The sequence below is a fragment of the Triturus cristatus genome, unplaced genomic scaffold (assembly GCF_964204655.1).
Source record: "Triturus cristatus unplaced genomic scaffold, aTriCri1.1 SCAFFOLD_189, whole genome shotgun sequence".
NCBI lineage: Eukaryota > Metazoa > Chordata > Amphibia > Caudata > Salamandridae > Triturus > Triturus cristatus.
The window spans coordinates 1,128,687-1,149,321 of NW_028187520.1; the positions used below are offsets into that span (position 1 = coordinate 1,128,687).

The 20,635-nt window shown below is 47.4% G+C and overlaps 1 protein-coding gene across 4 annotated transcripts in view; it reads left to right on the top strand.

The window, feature by feature from the left end:
• The window catches only part of LOC146771117 (vacuolar-sorting protein SNF8), a 334,422-nt gene that overhangs the window by 83,769 nt on the left and 230,018 nt on the right, over positions 1-20,635 (top strand). The gene's annotated exons all lie outside the window — the stretch shown is intronic.

The window sequence follows — 20,635 nt, forward strand, 5'->3', positions numbered from 1 at the left end:
CATATTGTACCAATCTACTGCACAAACTTAATCAGTCCAGCAAAACATTATTTTTCAAGTATTTCTTCTCACCCCAGTATCTGCACTTATTTTGTGCATACGTCTAACCGGGGTATGAGGAAATCAAGTTAGTTATATCTTCTTGCTTAGACCCTAGAAGCCTACAGCATTCCCACACCTGAGGGAAATATGACCAGGAAAACTGTATCTCTTAATAGTCGGACTCAGCGCTCTTAAGCAAATAAAAAGTATATTTTAAATATTGAGAAAGAGGGATGATCAAATATGGTTGATGGAGACAAAGATACAGAGGATGGCAATAAAATGTTTGGCATTAAGATTATTATACATCACTACTTTAAAGTTAAAAAAGTGTCATCTCAGAACCAAATGATTGTCCTTCTCAGTATTTTAATAACATCAAGGAAAACTTTTCATTAAGCACTGCAAGCAAAGGTGACATTTCTGTAAAATGTTTGATTTAAGCTTTTAATCACATATTATCTAAATTGGTTTTAAATCCTCACTAGGGGTTTTCTGCCTCATGTGCATCCTTGTTCCTAAATAATTATCGGCTGGCTCTTACCTCACTTCAAGTTTATCACTATATTTAAATAATTTATTTGTGCAACTGAATGATTTAACCCATGTTTTATAAATAACTCTCCAGGGCATTTTGTGACCTTTATATGGTAAAACATATCTGATTATTTCCTTCTCCAGTCGAATGGTACTTTTTCCCCTACACTGACCCCAAAAACCTACCTAGTGCTGCCACATCAGAAGCCTGCTCTGGTGTGTGGCCATGGGCTGCCATTACCGCCCGTTGTGCTTCTTTTTTTCTCAGTCGGAATGTAATGCATCTGTCATGTGCTCCTTCCGGGGCTTAAATTAAATTAACATCGTAAATAGACATGCTCTTCTAGCATTGCTGGGCTCACTACACTGTAGCAAGGTTTTCAACACAAAACGATTTTATTACCTCACACCTGTTTCCCCATCTGTCAGATGGCTTCCCTTTGAACTTAATCCAACTTAAAAAACAGCAACATCACATACAAGGTAGTTCATCGCAACACCTCTTGCAGAAACTGAGTGCAAAGAAGGCACTCCCTTTTCACAAGTTATATACCCACACCCACACTGAAACATTTCCTCTCTGTCACACATCACTTACTTTCTTGCTCCTTCATACAAGAGAAGCCTCCCAAAATGCACTCATTAAACTTGAGCTGTTTCAACCTAGTTTCATAGCGCCAATACCAGCTTATGCTAAGCTTCATCAGTAATGTCCTATCAACATATTTTAACATATTTTAACATTTCATGCTTTCTGTTCGCCGAATGATCTTCTCTCTTAAATGCTCTGCTGCACTTAGACCTCTATAAGTGCCCAACATCGACCATTATAGAAAGTCTTTTTTATAACCACAATGTTTAGGATGATCAGAAAGTGTTTTGCAAAATATGCCAAGTCATTACTTGGCCACTTGAGTGATCCACATCCTGTTGCATTCAGTTTCAACATTTCACAACAAGTTAAGCACAAATATGGCTGGGGCCCTAGGGGCGTACCAGACCATATACTAAAAAAGAGACTTAGAGATAACGACTTGAGAAGGGACAAGGCCTAGGACCTTCAGAAGCGCTGGGGCCTCACTAATCCACCCAAGGCAGGTAAGTAAAGGACCCAGGGGAGACGCATGCAGTGTGAGAACACAGCAGCGGATCCCAATTGACTTCAATGGAGCAAGTCGCGATTGGAAATTTAGAGTTTTAGGATACTTTGGGAGAGTCTACATGCAAGTCACTTACAGGGTAAGTAGTTCTAGAGCCAACACCCACAGGAGCACCATAGTGCTGGATTTACCTCACCCAGGGAAGCCGGGTGCATAGGTGTCTTTTGGTGTCGGGTCGCGGCGCCGTTTTCAATGGGAGCCAAAGAAGACTTGCTGCTTGTGAAGACAGGAGAAGTGTCCGGTGGAATCCAAGCCTGGATTCAGAAGAAAGAAGACCTGAAAGCAGAGGAGACAGTGTTCAAAGTCTCTTGGCAGTGACCCGGGGCAAGGAAGCTGGATGCCCACAGTCGTCGGGTGATTTCAGGTGATCACGGGTGTCTTGACTCTTCAGCCACGAGGTCCAGGAGGCGTCGACGACGACCAGGAGCTGGATTCGGCATGTCCCACGAAGTCTGCAGCTTACTGCGGTGTCGGCGACCAGATTGGAGCCAACAAGCCTTGACAACAGCAAGTCTCGTGGAAAGTGTAAAAAGTCAACGGTGCAGACCAGCAAGGTGTGAGGGACTCGCCCAGCGAGTGTAAGTCAGGGCAGGCCTGGAGCAACCAGGGGAGCCCTTTGGTTTCGTAGAAAAGTCTTCTGGGGACCCACAAGCCAGCCGGCAAGGGATCGCGAAGACGCCTTGGGAGGATTCACTCACCAGGAGCCCATGGTCACTCGGGACGAGGTAGGCCTCTGATCTTCGGAGGAAATCCTGCTGGAGGCTTGGACCACACGTGGTCCAATGCACACGTTTGTAGAACGTCGTGAAGGGGTTGCACTCGAAAATAGTGCCCGGTACCCAGGTATTGCGGTTCCTCGTCACTCGTGGGGTCCACTTGCCTCAGCATCGCTGGGGACTCACGATGGCCTTGGAGAAGTCAGGAAATCCATTTCAGGGGCTGCAGGGACTTCGGATTCCGGTGGGAGCGGGAAAGTTTGCGACCGTTGATTCAAAGTTTTGGTGCCTGCCAAGCAGGGAAGTCACTCCTTGATACCAAGGGAGATTCTTCAGTCTTCCAGAGGTAGTGGAACGTCGAAGGTCCAGGATTCTTCTTCAGAGCGTCGTCCAGGGATATCTAGTTTGCAATGGCAAGGGTTCCCTAACTTATACTACAAGGAAAGGAGGGACTAGCTCTATGACCCCTCCTATGGGAGGGTCAGGGGAGTGGGTGGCTACACCCACTTTCCTTTGTCCAGTTTCGCGCCAGAGCAGGGGCAGGTAGCCCCTGAACCGGTTTGAACTGGCATATGCACAGAGGAGCCTAATGATCCCCCAGTGCAGGACTTCAAAGCACTCTAGGAGTGCACCCACCCAGCCCCAATACACTAATCCCTGTCTGGGAGGTGACCACACCTCCCTGTGACAGGATGCCTATTGTTGGGCCTCTTCCACTGCGAGTTTCGGTCAGCAGCAGGAGGGCAGCCCAGTGTCTGTGACTGGTGGCATCCATTTTGTGATGCCAGGACTCTTCAGGATTCTACAGTGTTTCCACAGTGGGTACATGTCTATCCCTCCAGAAGGGTGGGATCATACTCCCACACCAGTTACTGGTGTGGGGGTATGATTCCAAAGCGTTTGACACCAAACACAACATGTTTTGATGCAGCCATTCCAAAGTTAGCATTTACCGCTAGGTTATAATGCACTTAAGAGTATATGGTTTAACCGCATCCACAAACAGCCACAGATAATGGACTCTGAGAGCTGCAGAGGGGCCCTGCTCAGGCAGAGGCACCCCCTCACATGGAAACCAAGCACCCTGCCCTCAGGATTGATAGGGACTGCCTTAGGGGTGACTGATAGGTTTATATGTGTGTGCAGGTAGGGATATAGTGTACCTATATCTCAGTGAGGAGTGCTAACACTACCTCACCCAGGCTGCAGTAGCAGGCCTGTGGTGTCATGAAGTACTGGGTTTTTCAGAACCCAGCGGTGCCAGGGAACACACCCTAAGACTTCGAGTCCTTCCTGTTTCAGACTACAGAAACACAGAGTCTTCTTGGTGAAGATCTTGTTTATTGGCTGCAGCCAGTAACAGGTATCCTAGAAGTACAACACGGTGTATATTCTCAGGAGACTGCTCCCCTTTACAAAGCCAGTCTTCTCCTTTTATACAAAATATTATGCTTTAGGCAATCATTCCTTATTTTACAGTTGACCATTCACATATTTTCACTACAAAGAAAAAGCAGAGTCATGATGATAAGCCCATATTTCAGTCTGTCCAGCCCTCAATCAATTACCCGGCAATGCTCAGTACTTTCATCAGATATCGACGGACCCTCAATAAAAACGGGCACCTCCTCCTCGTAAAGCAAGTCATAAAGAAAGAAACAGGGACAGGTGTGTGTAAGATTATGCATGGTTTGTGTGTGATGAAAGGTTTAATGATATGTTGTGCCTTGATACTAATCTCATTCGGCCACTGGGAAAGGAACTGGCCGAACAGGTTTGGCTTCAGGCAGTGGAGTCAGCTTGCCCAGGTCACAGAGGAGTCAGCAAAGGTGCACGTGTCCTTCAGACTCGTTTTTGGCCTTAGTCATTGGCCTATGTAAGGGCAATCACAAAATGGCTGCCGTTTAAATGGAACCCGAGGGTTCAGGACAGAAACAGTGATTTTAAGGTGATTTTGTCACCCGAATATGACGAAAATGCTTGTGCATAGTATTCTAATCATTCTCGGTCTGCTGATACCAAAATCGTCATGATACGACGATGTTTATAACAGGGTCCAGAATTTTCCGTACCACAGACCCTCCTTTTGCCCTTACATAGGCAATCACCTATACTCACGTTAATCTGAGTCCAGGTCTATATCCATAAAGTCGTTGAGATGTTGCTGTAGCATCATCCTATTACTTAGCTCGCCTTTTGATACAGGTTTCCTTACACACGATGTAGCACAGAGGCCACATATTGCAGGAGCACACTGTACACACAGACAGAACAGGAAAAGAATGGCTAAGATCATCCCAATGACTATCAGAATCTTCCATCCCCAGGCTAATATCAGTTCCCAGAACCACCCCATCAATGACCAATCTCCTTTATCCACGTGAATAGATTCGGAGATCTTGTGTAGTTTGGAAATGGCCTGGTAGACTGTCGGAGCGTTATCTGGAATGAAAACACAGCAACTTGATTGGATCACTTTACATACCCCACCTCGGTCTGCAAGTATGACGTCTAATGCGACCCTGTTCTGAAGAGTCATAAGGCGGTCCGACTGGAGCTCAGCAGTCAAATTACTAAGGGCACCGGCTGTTTCAACTACCGTGGATTCAACCACCCTTGTCAATTGCCTTATGTTCCTGCTGTTAACCATAGGGCCCCAAAACGGCAGAAAACCCTTTACGAAATCTCCAAGTTCGTGTCCTGTAGTGTCTTCTTTACTGATGACACCTCTAATTATCCTTGTCTTATGGTAATCTGCCGCGGCCGTGTAGGTGGGAGGCAACAGGAACGAAACAAAACATGTGCCTGAGAAGTCAGGGGGCAACCATGTATTGGCTCTATTATGGCAGATTGTGAGGGATTGCGGGACGATCTCACGAATATGACGCCATGGAAGGGCTCTGGTCAACACTTACCACACAAAGTCCCCCGTAAGAGAATGATGGACTGCCCTGAACCACGATACCCATATTCCTCTCCTGTTTATCCACAGACAGGAGGCGATCCACAGACAGGAAGCAAGGAACCGGAAGAGGGCGGGGTTAACCCCGGAACTGCAAATCAACACCCAATGAAAGGCAAAGGAGAAGGGACACCGACGTCACGGACCAAAGGAGAGAGAGAGGACGGGACGCGGAATGAACAGCAGGAAGAAGACGAAGGCGGAGTAAGAACAGCGGGAAGAGCGGACGCAAACGAGGACAGTCGGAAGGAAGACCAGGAAGATGCGGAGTCGGAGGACCGGTGGTGCCAAGATTGGTGGTGCCCTCCGGAGGATGCTGGGGAGCGGCCGCAGCTCTGGAGAGTTGCGGCGGGGCCGGTGAGTGAAAGCGTCACAGGGGTTTAAGAACCGAGGGTTTGACGGAATCTAGTGGAAGACGGGAGGGAACGCACTGAGTGGGAGGCGGGAGAGACCAAGGAAGGTTGAGCTTGGTACGCTATATTGCCCTATGCCTGCTTTGTTAAAGTCGGACCTAGCTATACGTCTTTGCAACCCAAACCTCGCTGACTCCTCATCCCGCGAACCTTGTTCTTACGTAGTGCACGTTAAAAAACTTGAACGAATAAGTACTTAGAAGAGGGTTTTCAGGTCCTTTTTGTAACTACCCTATTCCCTTCACTACCCTATTCCTGCACGATCCTACAGCCGATAGACCCCGAAGAAATACTCCTAGTGTGGTGACGGTGCTTCTTAAACGCAACCTACCAGTCAATACATAACTGACGGCTCCCTTTTTTCCCTCCTATGAGCCTCCGGGAAGACGACCGCCGCACGGACGAAGACCCCCCTGGCACGTCAAGCTCAAGCTCTACAGACCCATCGGACTCGGCGGAAATACTCGCAGGAGGGAAACCAGAAGACACAACAACCTCCAGAACTCTCTTGTCTCAGAAACAAAATAAAACTCTTTCTTTAGGCAAATATATCCAGCCTCCTCGCCTGTTTATCAAGCCTGCCCTCCCACACAGATGAAATAGGTACCCTTAGCTGCTAAGAACGAAGGGGAAGTCTGAGACGCAAAAACATATGTTTTAGTGCAGATACTTCTCCCCAACTGAGCTCTGGGATTCTTGCCATTACCTTGCAGACATAGGTGACCCTGATGGGGTACAATCCAAATCGGGGAAGATCTCTTTGCTCGCTGGTTCTCACTCAGAGTAACTCCATATCCTGTTATGTTCCATCCAATATATGCTAGTGTCTCATCTCTCGGGATAGTCTCATAGGAAATACCTTCCCTAATCATATATACATTACCCTTAACTAGAGCACTATTCTTAGGATTATCTTTCACAGAACGTAGGGGGTTGGCTTCATGAGCGTATATGAACACCGTTCTATATGCCCACACAGAACCATTATGGCTGAAAGGCAGGACCAGATAAGGGATACCTTTATCAGTAGTATGAGGCATAAGACCACACACCCAACAGTTAGTTGTGTTCACTACTAATTGGTGTTGGTGTAGAAGCTGAATGAATGAATTATTGACAAATTCTAATCTTCTAGCGGACTCGTGTTCAGGCAGAGGGTGAAAAGAATGCGAGGGAACAGTAGAAGGAGGTATGGGCTGTGTAGTGGGTGCAAATGCCACTTGAAAAGAGAATAAAACATATCCTATTAAAAACGTCATTACACTAAGCAACATGAAAATACATAATATCAAAAATCGTTTCTTTGTTATCATTATACACATTCTGGCTTTAAATGTTCATCTGTTTGGCAGGTCTCTCATTCTCGAAAAACTCCATCCTCTCTGATTGCTGCTCGTGGTGGTAGGGTGTTCTATGCTAAAGAGTGCTTCTGTCAGTCCAGGGCAACTCCCTTAGACCGACCAGAACTGTCGACCTAACGTCTTCAGCTGCACTCCAAAGACTTGGGCAACCACGACCCTACAGCTGAACCCGGATGGCGGTTCGAAAAAACAAAAATAAGAAAGTTTCTCAGATGAGAGAGCTGCACTTTCAAAAATAGCAAAGAAAAAGAATGTTCGAGGCATATGAGCTGCAGATTGTACACTTTGCATAGATCGCCATCTGGTGTTGGGCCCGGATGTTTGCAGTTTGTTTTTGTTCTTTGGACAGTCTTTGGAAGTCACGAGTTGGGTGACTCCTCCTTCGGTCCGTACTGCGCATGGGCTTCGGCTCCATCCTCAGATTGTTTTTTTCCGCCATCGGGCTCGGATGTGATACTTCGTGCTCCGGCTTCGAACTTTTACGGTTCCAGCCTCGACGGAAAATCCTCGTTCATCGAGTTTCTTCATCTTCTTCATCTACTCGTAGAAGCACTTTTCCCTATTCCACCATCGGCACCGGCCTTCGGGCCCTCCTCGACTCCGGTCCCGGCCGATGGAAAGGACTCCGTTCAAAAAGTGCCCAAAATGTGGGTCTAAATTTCCCCACACCGACCTCCATCAGGTGTGTAACCTTTGCCTCTCTCCAGAGACTGCCCCGCCTGTAAGTCTTTTCGATCAAAGAAGACCATCCGGGATCGAAGAGCTCGACGCACCATGGCGCACTCATCGACCGCGGCTCCACCGGACATCTTCGGAGACGGCGCCGGAGCTTCGGGGCAGCAAGACACCGAGCAGGAGGACGACATCGTCAGCGCTTCTGAGGCCGACGACTCCGACCTGGAGGACATCACACCGGCGCAGAGGGTCGTGAGTACTCTACCCCCTCCCACCCCCGTGCCCATATCCAAAGAGACTCAGGTTACACCTTCGCCTTCGAGCCTAGGGAGAACCAAATACGCAGCTTCTATCACCCCACCTTCGGGCCCGGTGTCGAAGCCTCACAAGTCTCACGGCGGCTCGGGCTCGAGCCAGCCCACTCCTGGTGCCGATACACACCGTTCGGCACCGAAGAAAGTGACGCCCAGCTCCACTCCGAAGCCACCGGTGTCGAAGCCTGGACTCTCGGTGCCGACCCAACACAAACATAAATCCCTCGGCACCGACGTTCCGGCGTCGAAGCCGGCCTCGACGCCGAAAACACCGAGGTTCCAAAAAAGCATGGCGCACAGAAAACGCCCACATCCTCGGCTCCGAAAACATCGGCCCCAGCGGAACATTCGGCGCCAATGGACCTTTTTACACCTGATCCTTGTCAAAAAACCTTGTCAAAGGATCCAAACACTGGGTTATTGATTTTGACTGTCAAGAAAAGACGTCTTGACACACCAGCTCCTCCTCCACCGCCCAAGCGCAAGGACTCTGCCACATCTCCTCTCAGAGTGCCCTCCCCACCACCTCCTCCTCCTCCTCCTCCTCCACCTCCACCTCCTCTCCCTCCCGGGTCTCCGCCACCCTTGCCTCATCACTCCCCGACCCCGTCCCCAGAACCGGATTACGGGGATCCAGATTATGATCCAGCGGACACCCCAATGGACCCCACACCACCGGGGACCCCAGACCCATGGGAGGATTACCAAAACCCTGACATACCAGATGTACCTCAAGATGACCTCTACCCATCCAGGCCATCTCCTCCAGAGGACTCACTAGGGTTTCACCACTTAGTGCAGAGAGCAGCACACTATCATGGGGTGGAACTACATAGCGAACCAGTGGAAGACGACTTCTTACTGGATACATTTGATATTCAAGATAAGTCTACAGCCATCTTGCCCATGCTCAAGGGCGTTACCAAACATGCTGCAGAGGTGTTTAAAGACCCTGTCCGGGCCAGGGTCTTAAACCCCAGAATAGAAAAAAAGTACAAAGCAGCACCCACAGACCCTACATACATTAAGGGCCCTGCTCCTTTAGATTCCCTAGTTGTGTCCACAGCTAGAAAGCGGTCTAACTCCCAGTCCTCAGGCGACGCTCCACCGCCAGATAAGGAATCAAAACTCTTAGATGCGTCTGGTAAACGCACTGCCTCCCAAGCCGCAAACATCTGGCGCATTGCGAATACACAAGCGCTGCTTGCGCGTTATGACAGAGCACACTACGATGAGCTTGAGGCTCTTATGCAGCACCTCCCGGAGAAACACAAACGTAAGGCTCATGACCTAATACAGGAGGGAAAGCTCATTACTAACACCTCCATTAAATGTGCCCTCGATGCAGCGGACACTGCTTCTAGAGCCATAAATACTAGTGTCCTGCTTCGCCGTCATGCCTGGCTCAGGATCTCTGGGTTCAAGCCAGAAGTCCAGGCATCCATACTCACCCCTTTGACCAACAACACCTCTTTGGGCCAAAGGTGGACGAAGCATTAGAAAAAATGAAAAAGGACACGGACACAGCAAAGTCTATGGGGGCATTGCAATCCCAGACCCCTAAACGCTCTTTTCGGCGTTCGTCCTTTCCTGGCACAGGCAGAGGCTACTCCACCGATAGCGCCTCTACCTCCTACAAGTCCCCTCCTCAAAATACCTTCTCAAAGGGAAGGGGTGGATACAGGGGCAACAACAATAAGGGCAGGGGCAAAACCAACACCACCCGTTCTGCCACACCGCCCGCACAATGACTTCCCCTCGCTCCCCCCAGACCATCTCACTACGGTCGGGGGCAGACTGCAACACTTTATTCACGCCTGGGAGTCCATAACATCGGACAAATGGGTGACCCAAATTATTCGGTCAGGGTACTGTCTCGAGCTAACTTCTACCCCACCCAATATCCCACCAAGGCACCGTCCAATGTCACAGGAACATTCCACAATGCTCAAACAGGAGGTGATCTCCCTCCTCCAAAAACACGCTATAGAGCAGGTCCCCGTCAATCAGCAAAATTTAGGGGTCTACTCTCTACCTCCGGCCTCTAAATGCATACATACGTTCAGACCATTTCCACATGGTCACCTTACAACAAGTCCTCCCACTCCTATGTCAGGGAGACTTTCTCGCTACCCTGGATCTGAAAGACGCATACTTTCATATTCCAATACACCCTTCTCACAGGAAGTACCTCCGGTTTGTGGTGGACGGTCAGCATTACCAGTTCACGGTTCTCCCCTTCGGGGTCACCACCGCACCACTGGTGTTTACCAAATGCCTAGCTGTAGTAGCAGCACACCTCAGACGTCAACATATTCACGTCTTCCCTTACTTAGACGACTGGCTCATAAAAGCCGCGTCCTACCACCAATGTGTGCAACATACAAACAGCACCATCCAACTGCTCCACCAGCTAGGCTTCACGGTGAACTACCAAAAGTCTCACCTCGTACCATCTCACATAAAGCAATATCTCGGGGCCACTATAGACACCTCCAAAGGTATAGCCTATCCCAACTCAGCCAGGATCGCAAGCATACAGGCCTTGCGCCAAACGTTCCTTGCTCAGCACTCTCTCCCAGCCAGAGTATTCATGAAGCTACTAGGGATGATGGTATCTTGCATTTTCATAGTGCCCCATGCAAGACTCCACATCCGTCCACTCCAAGATTGCCTAGCAAAACAGTGGAACCAGGCCCAGGGACAGCTGACGGATCTGGTGTTGGTAGACGGCCGCACTCATCACTCTCTGCAGTGGTGGAACACCACAAACCTTTCCAAAGGGCGACCGTTCCTGGACCCGGTTCCTCAGGTGGTTCTAACAGCGGATGCATCGCTCTCCGGCTGGGGAGCGCACCTCCTACACCTCACAATGCAAGGTCTATGGACGCCACAACAAAAATCTCTCCACATCAACCATCTGGAGCTCTTGGCAATCTTTCTAGCCCTAAAATCTTTTCAAAAACAGATTTCAGCCAAAGCAGTCCTTATTCGCACAGACAATATGACTGCAATGTACTATATTCAAAAACAGGGGGGGACACACTCTCCCCAGCTCTCCCGCTTAGCCCAGAGCATATGGAGATGGGCAATTCCACAAAACATCTTTCTCCTGGCACAGCACGTCCCAGGCATACAAAACACCATGGCAGATCTGCTCAGCAGACAAACGCAACAAATACACGAATGGGAACTGCATCCACAAGTTCTTCTCCCATTCTTCCACAAGTGGGGGCATCCTCAGATAGACCTCTTCGCCACCCACGCAAACAAAAAATGCCCAAGCTTCGCCGCCAGATACCCACACCCATTGTCCAAAGGCAATGCGATATGGATGAACTGGTTAGGCAGATTTGCATACGCCTTTCCACCTCTCCCACTAATTCCATTGGTGGTCAGGAAACTGCAACAGCACTCCCTCACGCTCATTCTAGTAGCCCCAACATGGGCCAGGCAGCCGTGGTACACCACACTACTGCAGCTCTCAGTGGTGCCACACCAAAAACTGCACCTGTCCCCATCCCTCCTAACTCAGAACCATGGAGAAATCAGACACCCGGACCCAGCGCAGCTCAACCGTGCGATCTGGCTCCTGAAATCTTAGAATTTGGATACCTTAATCTTCCCCCTGATTGCATAAACATTATCAGGGAAGCCAGACGTCCTACCACTCGAGCATGCTATGCCGCTAAGTGGAAGAGATTTGTTGTTTACTGCCGTAACAATACGATCAACCCTTTAGATGCATCCATTCAAAACATTATATGCTATCTACTTCATCTTCAAAGGTGTAACCTGGCATATTCTTCCATACGCCTACACCTAGCAGCGATTGCTGCGTACCTGCAAAACAGACAGCATTTATCACTGTTCAGGGTGCCCGCTATTAAAGCCTTTATGGAAGGCCTTAAACGCATAATTCCACCCAGGGCACCACCTTCTCCTGTATGGAATCTAAACATAGTTCTTACAAGGCTTATGGGTTCGCCCTTCGAACCACTGCATAAATGTGAGCTACAGTTCCTCACCTGGAAAACAGCCTTTCTAGTAGCTATCACTTCCCTTAGAAGGGTTAGTGAAATACAAGCGTTCACTTTACAGGAACCCTTCTTACAAATACATCACAGCAAAGTGATACTTCGTACCAATCCAAAATTTCTGCCCAAGGTCATTTCCCCCTTCCATCTCAATCAATCGGTGGAATTACCTGTTTTTTTCTCGCAACCTCAATCTGTTGCGGAAAGGGCTCTGCATACACTTGATGTTAAGAGGGCTTTACTGTACTACATACAAAGAACGCAACCTTTCAGGAAGACTAAACAATTGTTCGTCTCCTTCTCTCCACCGCATAAAGGCAACCCCATCTCTAAATCAGGGATAGCTAGGTGGATTGTAAAGTGCATACAAATTTGCTATCAAAAGGCAAAAAGAACATTATCTGTTCCACCTAAAGCCCACTCTACAAGAAAGTTAGGGGCTTCTATGGCTTTTCTAGGGAACATACCCTTAGATGACATCTGCAAAGCAGCCACATGGTCAACACCGCACACCTTCACAAAACATTACTGTGTAGACGTGCACTCCAAGCAACAAGCTAGTGTGGGCCAGGCTGTACTAAAGACACTATTTCAAACCGCTGCAACGGATACCGGTGGTCGCCGCTAAGGTGGGGTACTGCTATGTAATCTATGCAAAGTGTACAATCTGCAGCTCATATGCCCCGAATAGAATATGCTACTTACCAGTATGCATCTGTTCTTGGCATGTAGAGCTGCAGAGTTGTACACGCCCACCCGCCTCCCCGGCTGCCAGTATCCGTTCCAGTCTATCTTATTTAGGTACAACACACATGGGTTTCTCACTGTTATTACTACGCTCCATCATTTCCCTGTTGGCGAAAAACAATCTGAGGATGGAGCCGAAGCCCATGCGCAGTACGGACCGAAGGAGGAGTCACCCAACTCGTGACTTCCAAAGACTGTCCAAAGAACAAAAACAAACTGCAAACATCCGGGCCCAACACCAGATGCCGATCTATGCAAAGTGTACAACTCTGCAGCTCTACATGCCAAGAACAGATGCATACTGGTAAGTAGCATATTCCTTTTTATTTGTCCATAGTTCTCGGCCTCAAATTATAACGGCTTTTTCCAGGTACTGTCTGGTTCTGGAACAAGAGTTCAGGCTCTGTAGTGTTCAATCGAATTGACGGTGGCACAGCTTCTTGCAAAATATTGTCACTTTCTCGTTCAGAAATTGTTCCTTTTACACGTGCATCGCTAAATGGCAGAAAACGAGGCACAGTCTCCGTCTCAGAGTCAGCAATCCCCTCCTGGACCCACCGGTCGTACGGTAGAGGTAAAGGGACCCTCTTGCAGTGTATGCCGTGGATCCAGTTCTTTTTCCCTTCCACTCGAACAGCTGATCTCGTTGAGAGAAGGACGAGGTGGGGGCCGGTCCAACGGGGCTGATCATTCTTTGTCCGCTGGAAGTTTTTGACCAGCACCCATGATCCAGGATCGATAAGATGTCCTGGAGCTTCAGAGACCTGAGGCAGAGTATCGTGAACCTGTTGGTGTAGAACACGCAATTTAGCCGTCAATTCATACAAATAATCAAGCAGTACAGGGTGTTCAATCTCACTGAATTTTGTCGGCCTTGGCACTCCCCATATGTTGGCTGGGCGGCCGAACACGATTTCATAGGGACTACGTCCCACTCGCGAATGCACAGTCATTCTTGTTGATAGGAGTGCTAAAGGCAGAGCGTCGGGCCATTTAAAACCAGAGCTCGCTTGTATCTTTGCCAACTTCAGTTTTAACGTGCCATTATAGCACTCTACTAGTCCAGCTGATTGGGGGTGATTTGCAGCGTGGAATTTTTGCTGGATACCTAGCCCCTCACATACTTTTTTCATCACTTGACCCACAAATTCACTCCCATTATCACTCCAGACCATTCTCGGCATTCCAAACCTAGGGAAGAATTTTTTGGCAAGGGCTTTAGCTGTGGATAAGGCAGTGTTGTCTTTTAGGGATATGCTTCTACCCATCTTGAAAAGGCACAAACAACAACGAGTACATATATCAAATTGTTGCACCTTTCCATGTGGATGAAATCTAGCTGCAAAACCTCGAACGGATACGTTGGAGGCGCAAAATGACCAGCTGGAGTTGGGGTTCCCCTACCAGGATTGTATTTCAGACACACCATGCAATTCTTGACCACATTCTCTGCACATTTAGGAATTCCAGCATTTTGCCATACTGGAGCCAACAACTTACAAATCCCTTTCACACTGATATGGGCCATTCCATGAGCCATTGTCACCACTGCAAGCACATACGCATCGGGTAACAACCATCGCTGATGTTCTGACAAGTCAACCCAACAACCATTTTCATCCAATTTACCCGTACTTTCTTTCCACACATTCAACTCTTTCTCTGAAGCTTCAGCTTGAAGAGACTTCACACTCTCTATCGTATCTTCACACATTCCAACGTCACCAACCCATCTTGCAGGGCCTGCAACATACATTCGATTCATCACATCTTTTGCTGTTTCTTTTGCGATTTCGTCAGCAAATGCATTGCCACGACCAACATCGTCAGTAACCTTCTTGTGTGCACTGCATTTCACAATTGCAACTTGTAACGGCAAGGTCAGTGACTCAAGAAGCTCATTCACCAACTGACCATGCTGAATTTTAGCTCCATGCGAAGTCAGGAACCCACGTTCTTTCCACAATCGTCCAAAACTATGAGCCACACCAAACGCATACTGGCTGTCGGTATATATGGTCACTTTCATTCCTTTCGATAACACACACGCTCTTGTAAGTGCAATCAATTCTGCTGCTTGAGCTGAATTATGTGGTATACGTGCAGCTTCAACAATCGTATGCAAAGTCGTGACAGCATATGCTGCAGTCGAATCACCATTCGGAAGCTTGAAGCATGAACCATCCACCCATAAGGTACCATCACACTTTACAAGAGGAGTATCTTTAAGATCTACTCTCCCTTTAGTTTCTTATTCTGTCCTGAGAAAACAATCATGCTGTTCAACATCCTCTGTCTCTACTGAAATCGGCAATAACGTGGCTGGATTCAACGTATTGCACCTCTTTATGTGCACATGACTTGCTAACAGTGTCAACTCGTAACCTGACAATCGAGCACTAGTTAAGTGCTGTGTCTTGGTCCTGTTTAACAACGTGTCCACTGCATGTGGAACCATCACAATCAACGTATTATTCATCACTAAACCAGCAGATTGTCGAATAGAAACAGCTGCTGCCGCTGTGGCTCTCAAGCAACTCGGCAATGCTTTAGCTACCGGATCTAAAGTCGACGAAAAATACGCGCATGGATGCTGCTTGTCTCCAAAAGACTGTGTCAGCACTGACAATGCAAAACCCTCTTTCTCATGGACATACAGTGTAAAGGGCTTACTGTAGTCGGGGGTACCCAACACAGCAGCCGAACACAATGCATTACGCAATTCGGAAAAACTTTTCTGACAATCTTCAGACCATGGAACGGGGTTTGGTGTATCTTTACAGGTCAATGCTATCAAAGGTTTGGCCAGCAAAGAAAAATTCGGTATCCACTGTCTGCAGTATGATGTAATGCCCAAGAAAGCACGTACTTCTCTCTGTGTCCTTGGCACACTCAATTTTGCAATGGCCTGAATTCTGTCTGGGGTCAGTTTCCTTCCCTCCTTCGATAAGAGATGACCTAAGTAGGTCACTTCTTGTCGACAATATTGCAGTTTTGAAAGGGACACTTTGTGATGTAAATCAGACAAATGACGCAACAACGACAAGGTGGCTTCTTTACAAATTTCTTCAGTATCTGCAGCGATTAATAAATCATCTACGTACTGAATAAGGGTAGCGCCATCAGGTAAAACAATTGTATCAAGCTGTGTTTTTAAAGCCTGACTATATATTGATGGACTTTCACAGTAGCCTTGAGGAGCGCGTTTGAAGCGGAAGCTTCGGCCTCCTAAACTGAAGCCAAAAATATCCCTGCTCTCCTCGGCAATCGGATGCTGAAGAAAGCATTCTTCAAGTCAATCACCGAGAACCAGGTGGCGGAAGCTGGAATCATAGTCAATAGGGCAGTGATATCAGGAACAACTGGAAATTGTGGCAAAACTATTTTATTGACCTCTCTAAGATCAATCGCGAACCGGTAAACAGGTGGCTGAGAAGAGTCAGTACGTTTCAAAACAGGCAGAACAGGACTATTACAAACGTTGCCTCTTGTCTCTTCAATTACATCTTTTTTGATCAAATCATAAATGATCGCTAGCAACGCCTTCTCGCCTTCACTAGAAATCTTGTATTGCGGAATGCGTGGCAATTTAACATTGGCTTTCAATGTTACAACATATGGCGGTATTTCCAAAAGACCCACATCATTAGGACCAGTAGCCCAAAGGATATCAGGAAGAAACGACAATTCGGTCGGAAGTTTATCCTTCGACAAATACACTGGAGAGATCACTTTTCTACCCAGTGTAAGTTGTACTCCTGAAGGAGAACAATATAATGTCGCATACAATCTTTTCAACAAATCCAATCCTAACAAGTTTTCACCTCAACCTGTCGTCAGAATAAGGGGTGCTTTCAATTCACAAGGTCCAACAGAAAGGGACATAGTAATAGAAATCGGGTTCCTAACCGGGGCGCCAGAAAAACCTACTGAAACATTCATCTCGCCAGACAAAGGTGCGCCAGGGAGTTTTGAGTGCATAATAGAACTCTTTGTAGCACCAGTATCCACCAGAAAAGGCTCTGACACACCTGATGTAATCACCTTAACATAAGGTCCACTCTGATCTACTGGAACTGAAACAACTCCCTCTCTTTGTCTATGGCTGTCCTAGCAATTATTACCTTCCATATTCTCATCTTCTGCATAGTAGTCGTCAGCATAGTACTGAGCCGTCCTACCAGACGCGTTATTTTGCTGGTCAAAACTATTCATTGAATTTTGAGACGGAAGCGAACGCGCGTTCTGGGGGAGACTTCCACGTCCTCTACCTCTAGGGGCTTGTTGAACACCTCGACCTCTTGCGCCAGAAGCACCATTCGTACGCTGTAACAAAATAGGACAACTATACTTGAAATGACCCTCTTCTTTACAATATGAACACTGATTGGGACCTACAGGAACACGTGGTTGAGAAAACTCGAACCTTTGCGAGTTTCTCTGAAACTGTTGAGGTTGCTGATAGTTACTCTGACCACCACGTGGCGGATACGCCTGTTGTAAAAGAACCTTCGTCTTTAATTCTTTAGTTCTCTTGTCTGCTCTATCCTTCTCATCTTTATCCCTATTTTCGTAGTACTGTGCAGTGGCCAATATTTGTGCTGAAGAGGAAACGGCCCAAGAACTCTGAATCTTTCAATTTCTTACACAGCTCGGGAAGCAAATTGTGCACAAACTTGTCAACAAACAACCGTTGACCACCTTCTGTACTCATATCTTGACCACTGTGGTCGATAAACGTTTCCTCAAACCTGGTGAAGAAATCAGACACTGTTTCATCTTTCTTCTGCTTACACGAAGACAATTTATCCCAATTCACACGCATCGCAGGCATTAAAGTCTTCATGTAAGTAATGATCCTAGCAGGGAGTTCTGCTACCAAAGGCTCAGGCTTGGCACCACCAACTTGTCTATCATTTGCAGCACTAATATTAGCCCATGAGTCACCTAACTCTTGCGCATGATCTGTATGGCGAATCAATCCCCACAAAGGCTGTGGAACAACATTCCCAAATAACATGTCTATGTCGGCTAAATTCATAATGCATGAGTCTGCAGTCTGTGATAATTTCTTATAATACCCTGCAGGGTTTTTAAGGGGGTCAGGCAAAGTCTGCTTAAGAGTGAAAACTTCAGCTCGCTTCCAAGGAACATGTACCCAAACACGCAGAAAATGAGCTGGAACAGCATCAATTTGATTAGCGGCATCAGCCGCAACGGCGTCCTTCCATACCGGAGGGACTTCTCTCATTGGGTACTGTCGCACTTTCTTTTTAACAGAGGAGTCATGTTCAAACAGTGACTGAGAAGGATCCATATTCCTAAAGGACAACACCGTCGCAACTGCTTTCTCAACATCAGAACCCACAATCGTGCCCTTTTCAAACTCAAACCGTACACGGCACAAATCAGGTGGATTTGTTTCCAAATCATTATCCTCCAATTCCTCACAAAGGAAAGCACACATTTTCTCAAAAACGTATCTTTGTTTCGGTGCTTCCCATTGACGGAAGACATCCATAACAGATTCCACATCATATTTTGAAGGGTAAGCAACCCATTTACGCGCCATACGGTCAAACATTTCTCTCTCTTGATAATCAGGCAGTTGACTACGCGACTGCTTACGCTCCGAATTAGGGGTCACACCAGATGACCCAAAGAGAGGAAATATAAGGCTAGCAACAGTATCTGTCATTCTCTTTCCGACAGAAGGAGAAGTTGACAAAAGAACAGGAGGAAAAACAGAGGGAGGCAAGGCAGACGCATATGCAGACGCAGAGGCAGTATCAGGAAGAACACCAGAAGAGGCAGTCGATGTAGTAGACAAAGTCGTAGGAAGTACAGTTGGAGCAGGTAGCAAAGTCGGCGGCCCTTGAGGGGGCTGCGCCATAGGAGTAGGAGCCAACTGAAGAGGAGCTGGCGGCTGTGGAAGAACCTGAGGCAACATAACCGGATGTTGCACAACTAAAGGTTGCGGAGGTGCTGTAGCATTCTGCGCATAAGGGGGTGGCGAACTCAACAAGTGTGACATTAAAGGATCTTTCTCAAGTTCTTTTGCTGCATCTTGCTGAAGAAGCGGCAAAACTGGATAACATTTATCAATCACCATTTTACGTTGCCTGTGCAACTGCTCACTCATCTGTTCTTCTTCATTATCTTTAAACTGTATAGCAGCTTGCATTATCGAGATACCCTTTTCTCTCTTATTTCTCTTTGCTAATTTAATTTCCTTCTGTTTGGCTTCCTTACGCCATAGGCGGAAAGAGTCAAACATCGCCGGCCGGGCTTTCTTCTTAAAAAGTTTAGCCTCCAGATTATCCAGAATCTCTGTGTCAAAACTACCATATTGGGGCCATTTTAAAACACCATCTTTTCTCGTGTATCGGACCCATACTGCATTATAAGTGAGGGGGCCTATGCCATGTTTCACATATAGTTCATACGTTGGAGTTCCAATCGGAGGAACCAGACACGAGTCTTCCAATCGGGAATCCCTATTACAACCAAGACAAAACAAATTTCCAAGTCTGCTAAGACCAGGCATCTTCGCTCTCTAGTCTAGCTTCAAACTTCAAAGGATTATCGAATACGATAGTCTCGTGAATACACGAATCCCTCGGCTTTGGTACTTGCAAGTTCCAAATCAAAGATCCCAAGGGGATACCAAACTAAGAACCAAACTAAGGACTGGGAGACGCTCCACTTATACTTAACTGAGGTACCGATGACGTCACCTGAAGACTCGTTTATCGTTTCGCTCTACCAATCATCAAGGGTCCAAAACAGGGCGATAGTCAGGGCAGCAGTCCTTCGTAGCCGTCGGGAAGCGGGGAACCTCGCAGCAAAGACTTTCGGACCACGTCGACATACAGGGGTCGATGAAGTGGCGGCCTTCCTCCAGAATTTTCACACGAAGCTCCTCACGAACCTCTGGCTTGGACCGGTACCGCTGAAATCGCCCAACGTTGGGCGCCAACTGAAGTACTGGGTTTTTCAGAACCCAGCGGTGCCAGGGAACACACCCTAAGACTTCGAGTCCTTCCTGTTTCAGACTACAGAAACACAGAGTCTTCTTGGTGAAGTTAAAGATCTTGTTTATTGGCTGCAGCCAGTAACAGGTATCCTAGAAGTACAACACGGTGTATATTCTCAGGAGACTGCTCCCCTTTACAAAGCCAGTCTTCTCCTTTTATACAAAATATTATGCTTTAGGCAATCATTCCTTATTTTACAGTTGACCATTCACATATTTTCACTACAAAGAAAAAGCAGTCATGATGACAAGCCCATATTTCAGTCTGTCCAGCCCTCAATCAATTACCCGGCAAGGCTCAGTACTTTCATCAGATATCGATGGACCCTCAATAAAAACGGGCACCTCCTCCTCGTAAAGCAAGTCATAAAGAAAGAAACCGGGACAGGTGTGTGTAAGATTAGGCATGGTTTGTGTGTGATGAAAGGTTTTATGATATGTTGTGCCTTGATACTAATCTCATTCGGCCACTGGGAAAGGAACTGGCCGAACAGGTTTGGCTTCAGGCAGTGGAGTCAGCTTGCCCAGGTCACAGAGGAGTCAGCAAAGGTGCACGTGTCCTTCAGACTCGTTTTTGGCCTTAGTCATTGGCCTATGTAAGGGCAATCACAAAATGGCTGCCGTTTAAATGGAAC